General features: G+C 44.5%; 1 long non-coding RNA gene across 1 annotated transcript; it reads right to left on the bottom strand.

Moving 5' to 3' along the window:
• Positions 1–1264: 1264 nt before the first annotated feature.
• On the bottom strand, positions 1265–14410 carry LOC119402475 (uncharacterized). The gene is made up of 3 exons (XR_005185810.2): positions 14305–14410; positions 5072–5179; positions 1265–1370 (listed from the first exon to the last, which is right to left on the bottom strand). It is a non-coding gene; the product is annotated as an uncharacterized LOC119402475 (long non-coding RNA).
• Positions 14411–18849: the final 4439 nt, after the last annotated feature.

Below are 18849 nucleotides of genomic sequence, written 5' to 3'. Positions count from 1 at the left end.
ACTGGGCTAAATACTGAAGTCTGGAGAAATAACCCATCCATGTTTTGACGCCTTAGTGATGTTTTGCATCACCACCTTCCACGAACGTAGAAACTGACGTGAAATACCTTGATATTTTTTTAGGGGCGAAGCTCCTTAAGGCGGCACCCGTTCGTCCCTCGTAGTCGTCGTGATCGTAGTAATGGTAACAAGTCTTACGCTTTGACCTCCAAGGTGGTGCCGGTGGGAGATTTCTCCTGTGCGTTGTTGAACAATAAAAAATTCGCAGCGTGCGCGTTAACTAAAAGCCGAATTCTTCTGTCTCTCATTCCCCATTAGCAGCCATTGGCATGTTCCAGTAGGAAACGTTAGTAGAAGTAGAAGTGTAAGTGTTAGCTAAAAGCCGACTTCTTCTGTCTCTTATTGCCATTAGCAGCCATTGTTTACCTCCAAGGTAGCGCCTGGTGAGATTTCTCCTGTGCGTGATTAAACAATAAAACTTTTGTTCAAAACGCCGTTGATTGATGCAATAAACCAACGAAAGACGCCAGATGTTTTGTAAAAGCAAACGAAAGAACGCCAGATGTTTTTCTTAAAGCGTAGTAGTAGTTGTATTTAGCCACCTCGCCCGATCGTCAACGGGCGAGGTGGACCGGCAACGGCGCGAGGACCCTGCCGTACGAGAGTTAAATCACACTAAAAGACATACTTTGCGGGCGATACACTCTAGTGAGCTTTCAACTTTTCGTCTTAATGTACATGATAAAGAAATTATTTCTACGAAAAACGCAAGGCACACCTTGAGCAATATGTTTGGTTTTGGGACGCTAAATGGAACCATGAGGCGATGCGAAGCCGGAGCACTTGCACGATCGCGTTCCGTTGGCTTTCGTTGGGCATGCTACCGACCTCGCGTCGTGGAACGCGCGTCCTGTCTTCCCTCTAGCCTTGCCTTTAATTCGCACAGGGCGAGCGGGGAATGCGGTCGCTCTTGGCGCTCTTTCGCTCGGGAGCGGACTTCTTCCTTGCATTTCACCGATCACAAGTGATAATGAAGGGACCACGTAAACCAACAGTACAATAAAAGTCTGATGTTTAATATACACACGATGTTTCACACTCTTTATATTATATACTGGGCGCATTTCACGGAAGAGTTTCACGGTTTACAGATGATTCCCTCCGTAGCTTCGCCCCACTCATCATCATTCACCCCGTGGATATGCTGTGATTTTTTTTCACAGATGGCGCCACCACCAAAAAATGTTTCCGAGATTTATTATTTCTTGAAAATCTTTTGCTTCAAGCACTGCTTCGTAATGTTGGTGAGTACAGGTAAGTACAAGACGCCACATTGCCCTGCTAATGTGTAATACTTGTTTTGAATTAGCCTGTCAAAGAAAAAAGAAAGTAAATTTGCACCGAACCTGGCAATCAGAAATATAAGCTAAATTCACTGCTGTCCTATAAACTTTCTAACTTAAGACAATTTTCTCTTCATAGATACCTAGAGAAAAGCTTGCTCCTTAAATATTGAAGATTTCAGAGCTTGGATACTTTTTTTCCTTTCGTCGGTAATGCCTGACCAAGTAGAGCCATAAATTGTCGAATTGAAGTAGGAAAAATTTATGAACTGTTCAACAGAACACAAAACATGTTCGCGTAGACATAAAGTATATTGTAGGTTGGAAACCCATTCAATATTGTTGTTCTACACAGAACAGAAAAAAAGTTATTTAGTCATGAATTTTATTGTTTCGCGCAATTTTTGGAGCCTCCATCAATTTCTAATTACTTTACTGGTAATATGTCTCTACAGAAACCTTGCATAACGCTTAATTGAAAGGCTTAGCAAACTTTTTGTCGTTGCGTTGAACAGTATTGCCGCATTAACAGTACAACAGAGGCTTGAAAAGCAAAAACGCTGTTTTTGATAACGCTGTTTTCATTGTCGTGAAATAACGCTCCAAACTAGGCGACAGTACTAGCTGTCATTAAAAAGCGGAAAAAGTAAACTTTCTAATGCAATACAACTCATATTCATCCATTGGGCACAACAAGCACAGTGCACAAGCCAGTGCGCCAGTGAGCAAACCAGTAAACAATGACTAAAATGTCGAGCGCTTGCCACTGGATGGGACTGCCATCTTAAGTCAGGACGTGCTATGACTTAGCTAATTAATCTACGTATTGATAGACCATGCTAATGAAGCCGTGTAAGTTAAGACCGAGGTCATAAAGACCATTCTAATTAACACAACGCTAATTAGGGGCGCGCTAATTAAAACCATTAAAAATTACAGCATATCCACGGGTGAATGATGATGAGTGGGGCGAAGCTCCGGAGGGCATCATCGGTAAACCGTGAATACGAGTGATTCGCCCCATTAAAGTAAACACGTGAGAAATGTTAAACATCAAACATTTATTGTTGGTTTCCGTGGTCCCTTCATTATCAACGCTTTGTGATCGGTGAAATGTTTTCATAACATCACATCTTTTCATCATATTTCATCATACTACAAGTATAGCTTTATAACATCTCGCATCGGCTGCTCAACAGTCACCTGTGAAGCGCCGGTGGTGGCCATTTCTCCTGATGTAGGGCTTGGCTGGAAAGTTCCAGAGGGAGGGCCTCGGGACTAAGGCCTCGCAGTCGGCGACTGTAGCGGTGGACAGGAGTATCCACTGCAGGAACGGGTTGCGGGATCGGACTGGCAGAACCGCTTCGTGAAGGGGTGGTGAGCATCAGGCGCTGAAGGAAGAACCGAAGACCCGAGCGTCGTATTCCTCAGAGAAATCGTGGTTGCTGCTCGAGCTTCCCACTTCGTCGTCCTTAGTTATCAGCCGGCCTTGAACACGTCCGAAGAACCAAAGACCCGAGCGTCGTCTTTCTCAGAGAAATCGTGGTTGCTGCTCGAGCTTCCACTTCGTCGTCCTCAGTTATCTAGCCGGCCTTGAGCCGTGTTTTCATCATATACAAGTACCGCCATCTAGCGGACACTCCACGAACTAAACGAGAGGTGGCTACTACATACATCGAGGACGCACTACCCACGGCTTAAGGAGCTTCGCCCCTAAAAGGACCTTTCTAGCTAAGGTCATGCTAATTAGGATGGTGCTAATTATGATTACGTTAGTTACACAAATATTGTTACATGACCCCTTGCTAATTACTCTTTGCTAACTAAACCTGAAAAATAATGCCGTGTTTACTAGAACACTACCAATTAAGACCTTGCTAATTATTACCATAAAAACTGAGACCGAACTGACGTGGTCTTCACTCCGAAGCAGACTGAGCAGACGAGCCACGAAAAAAGCTGGAAGAACATCGGTGGTCACAACCTCCTCCGATGGCTACAGCCTTGTACAAATAGTGCAAGCTGACCAAATTAATTATATGCAAGGAAGCTGCTGCTTAGCGTCCACCGCATGAAACACTTGACAGGCACACCGGCACTATGACGGTCACGAGTTGAACTGGGGCTTGTTCATAATCAACGAATTTATACCCGAGTTCGCGCGTCAATCAGTTTAATTGACAGACGACCGCAGAGAATATTGGGTCCGCCCACCTCGTTTGCTCTAGCCGAGGAGCAGTGCTCATGCCGCAACGCCAGCGAGCGGTACGATTCATCTATGAGCTTAATCGCACACATGCACGAAGAACTAAAAAAGAACCTCGTAACGTGGCTGCAATGTCTCGCATTGAATTTCACTGCGCTCACGGCGTCCACTCTCAGCCATGACGCAAAAGCCCCCTGTGGCATTTGCGGCGAGAAACGTTGCTATTTACTTGTTTGTAGAGACATTGTTTCTGTCGATTTATTACTGCAGAAAAATCTTCAGACGTGTATAGTAACTAGCAGTGACCTGTCCATTTATTTATCAGTAATACTCGAGAGAAGCGAAACCTGCTCTTTCGTAAATCCCCGATTCTCCAAAAGATCGGTGTTACTTTTATTATTTTCCATACTCCAATATCACAGAGCAAATTATATCTGAGCACGAAAACACCAGGGCACATGAAGCGTGCTTTCGGTATCTGGAAGGTTGGAGCGCAAAACATATATACAAAAAAGTACGAATAATGGAATGCAAAACACCTAAGTTTGAGCGTATTGCAACCTGAAAGCTTTTTGTAATAGAGACATGCATACTTTACGAGGTCCTTGTCTACGATATCATCTGGTATGCCCCAATGCCGCCACGAAAACGCATTTCAAGATGTCGTGCCACAATTCGTACCACTGTAGCAGCCAGAGGGGGGGGGGGGGGGTTCAACCCTTCCAACCCCCGTCCAAATCTTTCAGTTTTGCACGTGTATATATACACGCACACACATACAAACGCGCGCACTAACATACATAAAGTACGCTTAAACCCCCCCCCTAAAAAAAAAGAAAATACTTTTCGCTACGCTAGAGTTACATAAGCTGACGAACCTCGCTCTCTGCGCGAGTGGCGTCAACTTATGCGAAGACACAAGAGCTAGATAGATAGATGCGCGAGGAAACAACAGATGAGCGCAAACTATCAAAAGAGTTTCTTTGAAGAAATACGAATCGCATGTCAGCAAGTCCCTAACACACGACGTAATAGTAGCAGGAAACGCCACACAACAACACCGTCGAAGCTGGATCTTGCCTCGTTACGATTTCAACGTAGCTATCATTACAACGCCATTAGGAGAGGGCGGGTTTTAACGGAAGCTCAGCTGTGATACTGCCATTAGATCAAATTGGACATGTATTGGTACATTTCGTAATGTGATTGGCGTCGAAATAACCATGCTGCTTGAGTGCTCTTATGTGTTTAGGATTTTCTTGTTTAATTATATCGAACGGGTATATTCAGCTAGCCAACCTAGAAATACATCATCTGTGACGCTTGGAGCCCCATTTTTTAGATGGACTGTGAAGACATGTTCAAGTGCACCAATTAATATAAGAAACATTCAAAATATCATGTAGTATCCTAAATTATTCAATTTTGTATAATCCAAAAGAAAGAGGTAATAGTTATTTCAGTGAATGTAGTGGGTCCTGTAATGCAGTTGGCTGCGTAAATAAACTATGCTCTTACGAACCAGCTTGAAAGTATTTTTCAGTGAATATTTATGGTTGACAGGCGCTCTGGTTTGCGCCGCCACAAAGTCTTCCTAGTCTTCCTCGTCCTGGTCCTCCGTGTATTCCTCCTGTGTTGCAAGTAGATGAAAATATTGTCTTAATATAACAGCAGTACAAATGATTCGCACTATGAAGGGCCACAATTGTCGGGTTCTGCTTCTCTTTTAGCGTCCTCAGCTTTTTGTTTGCTTCTGGCAAAATATAGTAGGAAAAAGTTTCTTGCTAAATTCATATGATAGGGTCAGATATTTGGTTTGGTTAATGAAGAATTTCGTGGAGACTTCATGAGTAGGACAGAAGGCAGAATTAGCGACACCAGGTGCTGAGTCTCAAGTAAAATTTATTATGAAAGGAAGAAAAGAAGAAAAAAAGTTCAAGGACATCCATGCTCTAATCGCCTACACGTGAAATAAAAAATTAGGACAATCTTCATTAACAAAAATGATAAAAATTTCAAGTATCATGCCCTCATCAAATAGCCTAGTCTTAGAATAACAGAGAGCTGAGCTAGTTGGTACGTATTCATTCTAAAAGAGACAGGGCGTGCAAACACGGACACAAGAAAGTCTCGCTGTAAGTTCAGTCTCGTTGTCTCTTTCTTGTGTCTCTTCTTGTGTCCGTGTTTGCACGCCATGTCTCTTTTTAGCCTAGTCTTCCTTGCTAACAGTCAATGAGTTTTTCCTGTATCTTCGCTTTCAGCTATATCTAAAAATGATGTTTAACTAACTGCTCTTTCTATGAAAGCAAATAATGTACGTGTAATTGCCTAAGTGATCATGCTACGCTGAGAGATTTTTACGTTCCTGAAAAAACACGAAGGGCTTTTTTCTGGGACTTTGCCAAAGCTATGAGTTCTTTGAGCTTCTTCAAAACATAGTTTTCGAGGTCTGGTCGGTCTCGAAATGAAAGAAAGTGCGAAAATTAAAACTGCTTCTTTTAAAAGGCCTAGGCACACACACATACCGGCTACTTCACGACATAGTTGCCGCTTCTACTGAGACATTCGTCGAAGCATGGCACCAACGTCTCTAACCGTCATGTAGAATGTAGCAGCCTGTGCATTCAACTAGTTCTGTACGTGGGTCTATAGCTCACTGTCCCAGTCAAACGGCCGCCATCCAAGTCAGCGTTTCATGTGAGCAAGAATATGTTAAGCAGAGGGAGCGAGGTCGTCATCACTTAGTACAAAATCACTCATCACATAAAACTGTGAGGCCGCAATATGTCGAATCATCTCATCGCTCGCTAAACAAGATCATCGGTGGACAATCGCTTCCTTCACTGTCAGTCTGCAGAATGAGCCTCTGTGTGCCCTCCTTCAAGTCTCCTACACCACTGCCTCACCTTGCTGGCAGTCGTGAATGTTGTGCAGCTCACATTTCATATTTGTCAATGAATTTCAGCTACACGGCATTCATTATGCAGAAATCAAATTACGGCACGCAGTATACACTTCACGGTAGACTCATTATCCGAGGCGCGTTTAAATGCCCGCTACGTGCTCGGAACTGAGAGGTGTGATTCATGTGGTGGGCAGCAATACTACACAGATTGCGCCTCATATGCGCGCATTGCATCGCCTATTTACATAGCGGTTCTTGTTCGGTGATTATTATGACCGTGGCAAAAAGGCCTCGCATTGGAAAGGTGAGCTCAGCGAACGCGAAATCACATATTCAAAATTTTTTATCCTCAAGTAAACATACCGCAGGATTACTAGGAGAAAAGAAATTGATATTTAACTTCTCGTGACCAAAGCGTACTCGCTCCCTAAAGCAGTCGAGCCGTTGGTGCAGAATCGCCGCAGCGATATATTACAGTAAATAAAAATTGAATGGCCAAGAATCTGAATACGCATTCAAATGAACCCTATAAATTAACCTTTCGCGGTACGCCTCCATCATCACCATGGCAAAACAAACCGATTCTGCCTATTTACTTCGATCCTCTGAATATTCGGAATACCACGTCGACTGTTAACAGAAGAATGGGCAACCTTGTTTTCTGCACTTGCTCTGCCGGTAGCCCGAGACAACGCAAAGTAAAAGGCCGTTATCTATAATTGTGAACGAGGTCCACGTTCACAAGCCTAATGCCTTTAAAATTCTACTTGCATTTGAATCTGCGACGGGTACTGTACTTTATTCACCAAGATCGCGTAAAGTGCTAGAAGGGAAATTCACTCATCGTTGTTTATGCGCCTGACGTGCTATTCACACAAGGCGACAGAGCTGTTGGTAATGCATCGGGGGTTGCTGTCCGCCCGTGACGTAGACCTACGTGAGACTCCTTTAACGTCATTGCAACACTACCGCTTACACTTTCAGAAAAAAATAATTCGCTGATCTCTTTCTTGTGTCTTACCTTGCGCTGTGATCACAACTTGAAATAGAAAAAAAAGCTCGCATATTCACTAACTGAATAATAACCATTTACGTGTCACAAATAGCACTAACGTCTTAGTAAGTCAAGGTAGTAAAATGCAGTGACAGTCGCTACCTGGTGAAAAGTACTAACTTGAACGGTTACATGGTCACTAAGTTCCTAGCAGCCGCCCGAGCGACTCAGTAGCCGTTCCAACACAGGTGAAGTACTATTATCCAACCAGGATTTATTGCCCATTTCGGTTTTATGTACGTGTGCATGATACAGTTGAAACCTGCAATAACGAGATCGGCGGAGAAAGCACAAAAATTTCGCTCTTGCGGGAATTTCGTTGGCGCGAGAATGCGGCAGAAACGACATGAAATTTACAAAAAAACATTTTATTTCCGAAAGTCAGTAAGTTTGCTTTGGCGGACCTTACCATGCAGCAATTTCATGCCTCTCGATCGGGAATCACATTTGCCACGGCACAAAGTTCGCCCCTTGCACTGGTCAGTGACGGCAGCACTGCGCTGTCACCCGTACCGTCATCGAGTGCGCCTACAGGCGAACCTTCTTCCGGCTCCGTTGGATCAGCGCAGAATCGTGGACAGCAAGCTGCACGCAACGCCGGATTCTTCGGCGATGTCCGATTTTTTCCTGCCATTTTCCACCTCACTGATGATTGCAGCCTTACCTTCCAGCGTAACGAACTTCCGCTTTTTCGTTGGAGGCGGCATCCTCGCAGGCAGCGAAATCGGACGAAGCCATCGCAACACACAGTTCAAGTTGCACCAAGCGACCAAGCGAACGCTCCACAAATGGCTCCACACACCCGACCATGTGCGCGCGAAGCCGACAAAGCCAAGCACTGAGCCAAGTGAACAAGCGAAACTCCATGAGGAATGTGGATTCGGCTACGTAGTCCGCGATAACGAGCAGGTGTTTCGTCAAGCCATCATCATCACCATTGTCTCCAGCTTTATGTTTTTGTTGCGTTTTTTTTTGCAAACAATGATGGCGGCTGCTTCTTAAGTGCGCTGTAGCGATAGTTTCGTACAATTTAAGTGTAGCATGAATGTATTTCAGCTGTTTTCGAATGCAGTTAATGTTGCGAGAATAGATTATTTGCGCACTCTTGTTTCAAAAATTTCGTTAATCAGGGACTGCGGTATGAATATCTTTCGTAGTCGCGAGTTACGAAATACATTGACTCCTATGGGCGTTCGCCGGTTTTTCGAAAATATTTCGTTGCGGTGAGAATTTCGTTCCCTCGGGATTTCGTTATCGCGGGTTTCGACTGTATATCAAGTTGTTTCTAACACGATAAAATAATAAAAAAATAACACCATGGCATTGGCTCCTTGCACTAACTAATGATAATTACATTAGGTAATAAACAAGGTAAGTCCACATCACAACAACGTGCCTAGAAGTATTCATGGACCACAAACAAGAACGAACACACTGACGCATACAGAGATTTTCAAGACGTCGGCGTACGCGGTCTATGTTCTAACAGCAACTCCAAGGCTGTTTATGCTCCAATTTTGGCGCAGCACACCGTGTACCTGCTAGCAGCCATTGAATATCGTTGAATAATTGATGTTTTCTGTCCATTATCTTGTCCTGTTTATCCACAAGTCTGCATCGCTTAGCACAATGATTGTTGCAATGTAATCAAGAAAATAAAGTTTGCCTAAATTTTGCATAAGACTATCACAGTTACGCCGTGATATGCTGGGCCATGAACGAAGTGTCTGGCAACATAGGTGGCTTAGTGGTTACTTTGTTAAAAGCAATAAGAAACACTCCCTGGTTAATAACGGCAACATTTTCTAGATTTACGAGCTGCTGGCCAGTAAAGGGTTGTCGCGAAGGAAGGAAAATAGGTTCGAAACTAGGAAATAGATGTGCTTACCTACTCTTTAGTAACATTTTTTTTAAAAGTGTGCACATCGAAACAAGAGGTGGCGTTTTCATGTAACGGTATTAAAATATATTGAATGATTCTGACGCATTACGATACCCTCTTTAGCGTCCTGAACAGCAGTGCTTTTATTCCGACCAACAATACGAAAATGTCTAAAATTTGCGTGAGTACAACTTTTGCGACTGGAGTTAATAAATGAGTACTGACGCGCGGAGGGCCTTCTCAAGCAATTGGGCAACATAATCTAAATATGAAGCCGCGCAAGCATACCGTGGCTGTGATTCTCTACGCTTGAAATGTCACACTATTACGAAGGCGGCCCAGCTGTAGGAGATGAATGTCCTATGGGAGACCAGCGCTGGATAGGTGGCGCGCCGAAAAAGGGCGCCTGGCGGGGAGTCGCGACGTAACTCCGCCGCTCGCATGGCCTCCGCGCCGCCGGCTAATCTCGGAGGCCATGCCGCTCGCACTCAAACGACCGGCCGCACTGCACCGCGGTGAGCGCACGCGCGTGTGCCGTTCCCGTGCTTCATTTTGGCGCGAACAGCTCGAGCAGCCATTGCGCCAGTAATACTGCTCTATGGTTTAGAAAAAATAACTTTGTATGAAGGCTACTTTCTCAGGGAAAGCATTGGAAAACGGAGAGAAGTCCTTACAAAGCAGACTACGTCTGTGCATACGGCGTCAGAGAGACAGTGCTGTGCCTTGGTGGCGACTCCGTCGTCACCATTTTCTGGTTGCGTCCTGGGATTTGTGTTTGTGACAAGCTAGTGCAGGCTCACAAGCCTCCATTGATAAGTACGTGCTTGCGTCGATACCAGCTGCCCACTACTGCAGTAAAAAAAATAATAATAATAAGAGGCAAGGGGTATCTGCGTCAACGTTTTTCTGCCGTGGTATGTATGCCCAGCCTGCGGTATGTATGCACGCGGACGTTCAAGCAAAGCACCGTGCTAGCAAAGCATGTACGGTGTCGCGCTGTTATGCTCGAGGGCGTGGGACAGATTCCCGGCCACGGTGGCCGCATTTCGATGGGGTTGAAATACAAATAACACCCGCGTACTGAGATTTATGTGCACAATAAAGAACCCCAGGCTGTCAAAATTAATCCTGATTCCCACACTTTGGCGTGCCTCATAATCATACCTTGTTTGGCACGTAAAACGCTAGCAAGTGTCGATGTTGATCAAACACGTTTATTCTAAGCAGGCACAGGCAAGCGAAAAAAACTAACACAGTACGTTAGGCGAATTAAACGGCGAGTAAAATCCAAGATATTTGATCCTTTTCTAGCGATCGAGGCATAATTGCGATGGCACTTCGCCGCGGCAGCCAATACACAAAGAAGCTTTACCGCATCGGCTGACTCCAATAAGCTAAGCTTTGAGTAGTCCGCTGATTTGTTCGTGACAACTCTGTCTGTAGCACAAGTAAGTTCAACGGAGGCATCCATCGCGGTCGTATTTCTTATAACTTTGCAGCGGCTTCGGCGAACCTGCCCCCGTACACATCTCGTAGACAGACAGCTTTCCTTCTGCGTAACTGTTTGCAAATGATGCAGACTACCTGCCTATCGTATCATTCATTGCACGCGGTGGCATCAGAAATGAACTTGGTGGTGGTCAGATGAAAAATTGCTACATATGCTGCATCCTGCATAATATGTACGTTTTTTTACGACAAAACACCGATTAAATTCCTCTCGTTGACCCCGGTTTCCACTGGTGGCCCTCACTATCGAATAAATCTAGCAGACACGCGCAATTCGGTTTAGAAACCAGCCCGACGCACTAGACAGTAGAGCAAGAGCAGAACATACTGTGCTCGCCTGACTGCCGGGATGCAACGCCGCATCCGTTCATATTCATATGTTTTAGAAGGAAAAACATAGAAGGATACGTCCTCCCTCATTTCTACGTATTGTGGCAGTTGAATGCGCAACAGTACCGCCAGCATCCTTCAGTTTTGTTTCGGCGATACGCGCCCGCATCGCCTCAACCAGTCGCCACTCTCGTCCGCGGGAGCGGCTGGAGTATGCGCGCTTTGACCGCCAGGGCGGCCGCGGAAACTCCAGCGCTGGTCCCTATTGACTGCACCCTGCAGATGTTAAAGCTCAGCATAATGACCGATTCCGAAGCAACCAAGCAACGTGTCTGGTACACAAGCACGGGCAGCCTTTGTTCAATGTGCGGAAGCGACAGTGTGCGAAATTTCTTTTTGATGTTCGCTAATCTGCGAGATGCGTCATTGATTGGTTCAGAGAGCATGCTAACAACGCACAGAAGGGAAAATTTCAGCGTGCTGTTCGCCCGACCTGGAAAAAAACATCTATCATGAAGAAGAGCAAAACGCGCGTGATACGATTAATAATTAAAGCAGAATGCGTTGGAGCTGAGCGCAGGCTGCAAACAGTGTTCGCTGTTAGCTCTTCAGATGGCGGCACCAGCCCACCCCCGCCCACGCTAGAGGTAAATAAAATCTGAGAATACATTTTGGTTGAAGGCAAACCACCAAAGCGAAGGTCTAATGCAGCAAATAAATGTGACTCTAGATTTACGCACATTCTAAGCTGATAACAATGAAAGGAACTGGATCACCACCTTCAGTATAGGCCACATTGGCGCGATTATTTTGTAAACAAAGAAACTGTGGACACACAATACTGATTCCATGTTTCAGCTAAAAGCAGTCTTGGATGCAAAATTTTCGTTAACTGTGGGACCAGGGTTTTTCTTTTAATTTTGAAAATTACCTTCCTCGAAAAATTTGTTTCTTTATTTACCTCGTTTTTTTTTTTACATTTTGTGTAGTAAGACGACCTTCCTCCGCAATGTTCTAAATGCTTGGTTCTATATTTGACATTTTTTTATATTTCTGTGTCAAATGCAAAACGGCCCAGGGTGCATCAAAGTTGGTAAATCTTGTATTTTTTGGGCCGTGCTTGCATTTTTTCGATTTTTTTTATATTGCGCATAGCATAAGGAAAGCATTGATGTTACGGACGCTGACGCGTATTAAAACGAACAGCAAAAAATTGTCGAAACAACGGCCATAGTTCGCACTAATTTCGTCTTTGAAATCGGAAACTGTTGTGTTAAGTATTAGTGGAGCACCGGCGTGATCATTTCCAAATGATATTGGCGCGCTGGAAATGTTTCTTGGGAATAGATTTTTCGCTTTTATGCACTTTGAGTATGCTTACGTATCATATAAAAAGCCGGAAAAAACAAAAAAAAAACATGTCGAATGGATATGCAAGTTAAATGTCCTGGGAAATCACTTTGCAGTCCTTGCAGTGGATGGCCAGTCGCACGAAAGACCTACCAATGAAAGATCTGTTTCTACACCCGTAAGCGTATATTCCGACAACTTCCGGTCTGCGCAACGCACAATAACCTTTATGATTGACTCAGTCTTTGCACGTCGCCAACGGCGCTAGGCGTATTTCGCGCTGCACGCCTTGCATGCCTTGCCGCTTCTTGAGCACGCTTTGGGAAAAGAGCAAATATGGCCCAGTTTCCGGTCCGCGGAAAACGCGACACTAATGCCGTATCTCAGATAGACATAGAAATAAATCACTGAATTTTTCATTCATTCATTTATTCATTTAGTCAATTTTTACTGCCCGAAAGATTCCGTTAATTCGGGTTTGGAGTTTATCTTCGTTTCGGTAATTGAGATTGATCACAAGAATGAGACCAATGAATACTGGCTGGAGAAGTGAAATTTCGTTGTTAGATTGCGAACGCCATAAAATCGGTGTTCATTACAGTCTTAGGGGGATCAATGTTTAATATTAATGTCTACGAGCACACTAGGGCACACAGGAAATGTAGAAGAAGGCTGAACTTCTTATTACCATGGATTAAACGCTTGCCCACTCTTTCGGGAGGTGGACATATAGGAAATAAAAATAGGTGAAAAGAAACAGCAGAGGAAACAAAAAGAAAATTACACCATCTCCCGCTAAAGGGGACCATGAGGCGATGCGAAGCCGGAGCACTTGCACGATCGCGTTCCGTTGGCGTTCGATGGGCATGCTCTAGACCTCGCGTCGTGGAACGCGAAGAGGGACGCTACGCGCGTCGTATCTTCCATCTAGCCTGGCCGTTAATTCTCACAGGGCGAGCGGGGAACGCGGTCGAAGGCGGGCGAGAGGGGGGCAGCGTAGGAGAGGAGAGAGAAGGGGAGGGGACGCGCATGCGCTCGAGCTCATCGCGGCGCTGCGCAGGAGAGAATTTCGGCATGTCTAGCCCGTTTTCAGAGGAAGAGAGGAAAGGCGGAGGGAAGAGGGAAAGTGGGGAAGGGAGTGGGTGAGTGGAGAGGAGGTGTGTGGAGAGGGTATGCGCATGCGCAGTAAGGGTGGTCACGCCGCATACCACCACCACCACCACCACCACCACCACCACACCACCGGATTGAGCTCCGCCTTAAGATACTTCGCATCTAAAAATACACAAATTACGGGGATTCAAGCCTAGATATGTAGGGACACTAAAATGCAGTGCACTAAACTTGCCATGCAGCCCCATTGGTACATAACAAATATGGTCTCATTGGACTAAAATATGCGTGCCTTGCCTCTTTCGAAAGGCATGTTCTGCTCCACATGCGTCATAGAGGAAAGCGGAATAATTATATTTACGTAAGCTCGATGAGCATAATTTTGTATTCAACAAGCATCATTTATTATACGGCTCTGTTTCGCACACCTCAACGCGCTTACGCATTCGGGAACTTACAGCTAGGTAGCTGAATATTCGTACAATATCGGCAAAAATAGCAACGCTTGTGAAGTTGTTTATTCAACTAACGCTCGTACAGGCGGGCATTCTTGACTGCCACTATCATCTGAAAGAGAATTACGAGAATAATTAGGAGCAGATTAACACTTACCTGCAAGGACAAGACAGCTGTTGTAGTGTTGTATTGTGACCATAATTATAAATGCGGTGACTAAGAGCAAAAAGCATAAGCTTAAGAACTTTCCCATATTTAACGAGGCTCGCATGGAGCTGTATGTTCCGTCAAGAAGCGACGGGCTCTTTTATAAAGATATGAGCGCGGCCAAGTACGCACGATAAAGCTGTGGAGACTTTTTAGTGCCCTTTTTATCAAGCCTAGTAAGGCGCATTCCTGTTGAAAAATAACCGGCTTCTAAATGCGTGACATTTCTTTGCAAACTAAAAGGTCCTTCACCGTTCATTTCTTTCTTTCTTTCTTTCTTTCTTCTCTATCTATCTATCTATCTATCTATCTATCTATCTATCTATCTATCTATCTATCTATCTATCTATCTATCTATCTATCTATCTATCTATCTATCTATCTATCTATCTATCTATCTATCTATCTATCTATCTATCTATCTATCTATCTATCTATCTATCTATCTGTCTGTCTGTCTGTCTGTCTGTCTGTCTGTCTGTCTGTCTGTCTGTCTGTCTGTCTGTCTGTCTGTCTGTCTGTCTGTCTGTCTGTCTGTCTAGCCGCCTACATATTGGAGCTCTCGTTGTCGTCTCCTTAGCTTTGTACTGCCAAAATCGGCACAGGAGAACGTGAATATATGGCGGACACGGTTTGTAGGTCACGAGATGAATAACGTAACATCCGTGTTTGTAGGTCCTGAAACTATTTACCACACTCACACATGGCGCATACGGGCATAGCAGGGGCCATGGTATGCGAGTCACAAGTGGCTCATATGCGCGTAACGCAGGCCACGGTATACGCCACATGTTATTCACAGATTATTCACTCAGGACAATGCAAATAGACATTGAGAACTTCATCAGATACTGTGTGTACATTAAACAGGAGAAACACATGTTGTTTTTTATATATCGCAATTTAGCACAGAAAAGCTTAGATAAGCACTCCTATAATTAGCAAGCTTTGCCCTCAGTGCTTTCTAGGAAGTTGGATCACTTGCACTCCAAGCTACGCATGATGACGCTATCATTGTATGTTTCACCAAACATACCACGAAATGAAGGTAACTTCAATTAGCCTAGTAAGCGACGGATGATAGCGAAGTATCACGCCAGTTGTGACAAGTGCCAGTAACTCAAACACCCTAGTTATCATGCGGTATGCCTGCTTTACCCAGTGGCAGCTTCATGATCCCTTCACGAAACGATTGGTGTGGGTCTTCTGCATCAGCTCACGGGCTCACCAACAAAAAACATTCGGTTATAGTCTACTTGGACAATGTGGCGTATTATGCTGAAACCAGATGGGCAAACGACCGTGGCTCTTGAAGTTTCGACATTCTTCCGGTTTTCCGACATACTGCATCATAGAGCCCTTGGTGATATTATGAGCAATGATGGTCGCCAGTTAGTTGCCGACTCAGTCGAAGAGCTCTTGCGTCTGTGCGGTTCTTATTTTCGCCATACGACGCCGTATCAACGAAGAGAAGTCGTGCCGTCGCGCACCCCATAACAACTTTACCAAAATGCTTTCGATTACAGTCGAGTGAAAATATTCTTGGAACGACCAAAGCACGCGTCCGACAGCATGTATAGCCGCCAATGTGTATTCTGACCGAAATCTTTCATTCGTTGAAGCGAAGTTTGTCTTTCATGATGTAATCGCTCGGCGTTTCTACATCAACTGCAAAAGTGGCACCTCACGCTTCGTCTCACGTTAAGGCGTGCAGTCCCGGTTGAGTGAGTAAAGGGCTGACTGGAAGTTATAAAATGGCTCACGCGCGCTATTCACGCTCCCGATCTTATCCATGAAGACATTGGAAGGCACAGTGGTTCAGTTTGGCACCGTACCCGTGGTCTCAAGAATTTTGCATTCCATTGCACGTCTATTACGAGCGCGTATGTTCCCTTAAAAAAGTGATGAGCCTCTTTATGCAGATTTATGTACGAATAGTGCACACGATAGAGCTGTGCACAATTTTATTGTTTTGTCTCTTGTTTTTTGCAAGGTACCATTCGCTGACCTTCCGAAGAAATGCAATAGCTTTTTGGTAAATGCAAAATATTCAGAACCGTATTCTATTTTTGCACCTATTGTAACCGGATTCTTTAGAAACCAAAGGCCGATTCTCCATTTATATCGATCGATTTAGCCAGTTAGGCATTGTTTCCCTCGTACTCGCCTTGTTCACTCGATATAAACCGAAAATGTCACTGATATATCCGCGTGTGACAAACATGCTTGACAGGTCACATGAATAACATGACATGTCTGTCGTGTACGCCAGAAAATCCTTCCCACGGTCTTATATGGCGCCGCACCAGCATACCACGATTCATGGCATTATTATATGAAAAGGCGTGGAGACAGCCACAAAAGAAAGGCGAAAAAAAACCAGAATGGTGCACTACAAACAACTAAATATTTTTATATAACGCTTATGCCGGTGACTCCCCGTCATGACGACCAATAAAGGACTGTTACCTAAAAGCAGAACGTTAACAGCTAGCACGTGTCTTAGGGATCTTATCTGTGTTTCATGTATGCTGATAGAGGGGTGGCTTATGCACCTAGAATCTTCCCGGCTGATATCACAGGCTTTGGTGATATCTCACTGAGTTTTCTCTTGAGGCCTGTAAACTACTGTAGCCCTTTTGAGCAGGCAAATGCGTCAGGTCTCCTTGCTGTCCTTGCAGCACTTCGCCAAGTGTTGAAAGGCCTACCAATCAAGGAGCAGTGGTGCTCCCGCAAGTGTGTATATTCAGGCTACTTCCGGTCTGCCCGGCCTACACCATCTAGCATGATAGGGGCAGTGTGTAGACGATGCCTACTGCGCAAGGCACAAAATGCTTGGTGTGTTTCACGCTGCATGCCTTGTCATTTCGCGCTGGTCCTTCAGTACACATGCTGACAGCAGAGCAAACGTGCCCCGCTTTTCTTTTGTGGCTGCCTTTCCACGCCTATTGAAGTATGAATTCCAATCAACTCGCACAACTTTCTGTCGTCCACAGTATGCTCCACAGGTGATTTACAGATTTCGTGAACACACGACAGCGAAAATAGCATTGCGAAATTTGAAATGCACTTTGCGTAGACTAAACAAGACAAAACATACCATTTGTTAGAGTTGGTGATCTAGCAATGAAGTGCTTACATGTGTACTCCATGAGGCAACAAACTTTGGTCTAGTCTTGCTCGTTCACGCAGGAATAGGCCAGCGAACGCTGCTTCCACTTCGGTTGGATAACTGTAACGTCTGTCCTATAAGGTGAGCGCCACCGTTAAGTCAGGCAATAAGGTACCCTTCATACGCCATTGTAACTAACGTGCATCGTAAGCCAACGACACGTATACAACTACTAAATTCTACAAACAAATCGATCAGCGTAGTAAAACTTGGGTAAAAGTTCAACAAAGGTACCTACCCGCTCACTGCTTCGCATGGAAGTGATTCTGACAATGCGTGGAATCTCCTGGAATCTCCTTTCGCCATAGCAAGTATATGGACATTCAGCGCGCATTTGTCCAGTCACCGTCATGTTCTGTATGATGTCCATATCGATAACATGGTTCCGCGCGTTTTATGTTCTATGTGCGAGCGAAAGCTCACGAAGGCTCAAGCAGAGATTAAACACGCCGGCTGGCTCCGCCGGAGCATGAAGGGGTGCCAGTGGGGCGTCTGCGTCGCGTTGCATTTCTTGGGGTACCAAAGGCACTTTCGCCCGCATCTATCTATCTATCTATCTATCTATCTATCTATCTATCTATCTCTATCTATCTATCTATCTATTCTCTCTATCTAATCTATCTATCTATCTATCTATCTATCACTATCTATCTATCTATCTTCTATCTATATCTATCTATCTATCGATCTATCTATCTATCTATCTATCTATCTATCTATCTATCAAACCACCATAGCCTGGGTGCTCTATAGGTCGTTTTTGGCGGTTACTTTAAACACAGTGCCTACGAAAATTGGCATAGGATAGCATGAGTGCAAAGAGGGATGACAGATCATGAGTTGGAGCTCATGATATAGCTGTCATGGATGTCGTTGAATACTTTTCCCCGTAAACGTGTGGCATTTTTTTTTAAATATACCAAAAATATCTCTTCTTTCGAATCAAAACTGTTAGAAACACAAATTATTTCTCTATGATTTGATACTGTACACATTAGCTTTCCTCTTTTTCTCCTCCTAACTTCCTTTCCTCTGTCTCTTCTCTCCTCCCGAAAGAGCAGGCAGGCGTTGTGCCCCTCTTGGTGGCAATTGCCAGCTTGCTCTCTCCCTCTTTTCTCTGTGTCCTTGTGCTTGTATGTATACAAATCAAATAAATAAATAAATAGCATAAACCGATTTGCGTGGCAGGAAAAAGCTATGTTTACTGGAATGCCAAAAAACAGAGGATTTTTCCGCGATCACGAAAAGGTTAACCTTAAATTGCAAAATTTATCAATGATTGTTTGGTTTTCATAATGTGCTTCTCCACGGGCAGGACCTTT

Source organism: Rhipicephalus sanguineus, chromosome 8, assembly GCF_013339695.2.
Source record: "Rhipicephalus sanguineus isolate Rsan-2018 chromosome 8, BIME_Rsan_1.4, whole genome shotgun sequence".
NCBI lineage: Eukaryota > Metazoa > Arthropoda > Arachnida > Ixodida > Ixodidae > Rhipicephalus > Rhipicephalus sanguineus.
Note: the sequence above shows the minus strand (reverse complement) of the source record. Positions and strands in the feature narration are given on the sequence as shown.